Source organism: Galeopterus variegatus, unplaced genomic scaffold, assembly GCF_000696425.1.
Source record: "Galeopterus variegatus unplaced genomic scaffold, G_variegatus-3.0.2 Scaffold4568, whole genome shotgun sequence".
Lineage (NCBI taxonomy): Eukaryota > Metazoa > Chordata > Mammalia > Dermoptera > Cynocephalidae > Galeopterus > Galeopterus variegatus.
In genome coordinates this window covers 169545-172141 of record NW_007730679.1, presented here as the reverse complement: position 1 = coordinate 172141, position 2597 = coordinate 169545, and the positions used below count along the sequence as shown (strand labels likewise).

General features: G+C 51.6%; 1 pseudogene; it reads left to right on the top strand.

Annotated features, from left to right (window-relative positions):
• The first annotated feature begins 2123 nt into the window (after window positions 1-2123).
• Window positions 2124-2597, top strand: part of LOC103603351 — a 96388-nt pseudogene continuing 95914 nt past the window's right edge.

Genomic DNA, 2597 nt, shown 5'->3' with positions numbered 1-2597 from the left:
CTAAGGTCCCCTGCAGTCGGGTGGGTCAAAAACAAAAGCCAACCCTTTTGAGTTGATTTCATGAACATTCTCTCGTATTACTGAGACTTTGCTTTTGCCCCAGTTTCCAGACTGGGGGACCTGAACTGCCCTGGACAATGACTCGTTTGATTTGCTTTTCAAACTTCAGTCTAGTCTGTAAATCCTCTCTCTGCCTAACATCTCTGCCGGCTCTTTGTATGTGCCTTTGCGAATTGGTTGTTAAAAATGTACAGACACGAGTTCTTGGATGTTTTCTATGACAGGAAAGGATTCTACAACGTTGAGGCGTTTCTAGCTGTACCTCCTCACCCTGGTAGAGAGGGGGTAGCCACCATTCTGGGAAGGGAACTGCTTTTACCCTGGCAATAGCAGTTGAGCAAGAATGGATCGGCTGGGCTTGAGGCCAGGTTTTTATGTGGAGCCATATGCCGTTGAAAAACGTCCGTGGACCTCTTATTTAGGGGAGCTTTGTGAACCCCACTTGGACTGTCAAGATTGTTAATAATACTGTTAACTCACTTTGCTTCGTCCAACTCTCTCCCCTCCTTTGGCTTCTCACTCCTTCCCTCCCTGTCTTCACATACTCGCTGTTCGTGTCTGTCAAGTATTCTCTGACAGACCCTGGGGAGACAAAGTCAAGAAGGACAACCATTGTCCCTGCCTGTAAAGAGCAGTGAGAATAGGGGAGTAAGCAGCATAACACAGGGTGACCACACCGGATGGGGAAAGGTTCAGGAGAGCTTCCTGGAGGAGGTGACATTTGAGTTGCATTGGGAAAGAGATATTATTTCTATGAATAAGGTTAAGAAAGGACATTTCTGGCCATGAGAACAGCATGGAAGTGTGAAACAGCATGAGGTTAGAAAGGACGAGACACTATAGGTTATACAGAGCTGTCTGAGTTATTTTGCTGATGGCAACTTGAAAGGGTGGGCATGCGCCTACTGTTGGGTTTGGAGCAAGCCTTTTATGTGGTGACACACAACACTTAGTTAAAAGATGTTTCCAGGGTCTTTGCTCTTAGCCAGTGTGCCCTGCCTTGTACCATCACTGTCCCCCGCTCGTAAGAATTCCTTGGGCAGAAGCAACCTGGCTTTCTGTCTCAGGAACCTTTCCTCCTGGGGCAGAAGCCCCTACTCCACTTGGCTGTAGCACCTGGATTTTACTACAGTAGGGAAGAAAATCTGAGGCTGGTGTCACCGTGACAGTGGGAATGCAGATTCCGGACAAACATGGGGCTCTCTGCTCTTATGGTATTTTGCTTTGGCAACTTGCAGGCTTATTTATTAGAGTAGCAGATGTTTTTTGAAGACTTTAAGGGAAAAAGTATATCAGATTCCATGCCTGTGCCTGTAATGAATGCACTTGCGGGGAAGGTTTACTCCAGACTGAACACCTGGGTGGCGGAGGACGCACTCAGAGGTCCTTAAAGGCACTAGGAGAGTATCTTTTGAACGAAAAATGATCTAATTCTCAGGACTGGTCAAACCTCTTCATTCTCAGTTCTATTGATCTTTAGGCGAAAGAATGTAATTTTATTACAAAAGAATCAACTATTCGTGTGGTTTCCTACCTAGGGGTGCGTGTGCACAGAGGGAATGCCACATGAATACTCGGGTGGTGTTGTGGATAAACACCCACAGAGTCCTTGTCTATCGTGTGTGTCAAGAGAAACACAAAGACAGAGATTTGAGCATCTGACAGAAAGGTGTTTATCGTGGGTTGTACAGCCAGGAGCAAGGTCAGTCTCACCGCCTAAAATAAACCAAGCTCCGGGAGCACCGGGGCGCTGCCACTTTTAAGGATCTAGGCAGAGAAACCCGGACACGTGGGACAAGGCTGGGTTATTCTCCTGCATATTCCAGTGGGAATGAGCAGCCTGCGCACTGCGGCACCAGGTAGGTTACGTGACACCCATGTTCTTTTGGGGATGAAGGTTCAAGAATTAGACTGAAGGGGCCTTGTGTTGTCAAAAGGTGAAATTAGGGGCCGCCGTGAGACAGTACACAGACTCCCCAAGCCGGCCAAAACTGGTTTGGAGCTCATCGCTGTTTGCCTCAGGGTGGTTGCTACAAAGTTGCTTTCTCCGTTGCTGGGGAAATATGCAAGAGCAGTCAGGGCCCCGGGAGGTTCACAGTCTCGCTGCGCGTCTGCTGCGGCTCCTCCCGCGCGCCCACGTGCTCCTCGTTACTGTGCAGCGAGCGCAGTGGCGTGTGCGCCGGGAGCCTCGGACTGCGGACTTGAGGACAAGCACTGAGGACGCCGGTGCGGGAAGCCAGCGGGGCGGTTGCTCCCGGCCCTGAGTGAGGCCTGTTGTTTCTTCAGCCTCGGCTCCCAGGACCTTCTCCTGTGACCTCGCTGTAGACCTGCGTGTGAGGGTGTGGGACCCAGTGTGGACCCTTGCGGGCTGGAGGGCTGCGTGGGCCCGAGCCCCGGCTCCACTCTCGCCCGATCCGTGTTGCTGAGGAAAAGGGGGAGAGGAGAAGGACCGATGAGGGAGAGGAAGAGACGCAGCGGGTCGCGCCCACGGGAGGCGCGTCCGAAGCCCACGGGGGCGGCGCGGAAACCAGCCCCGC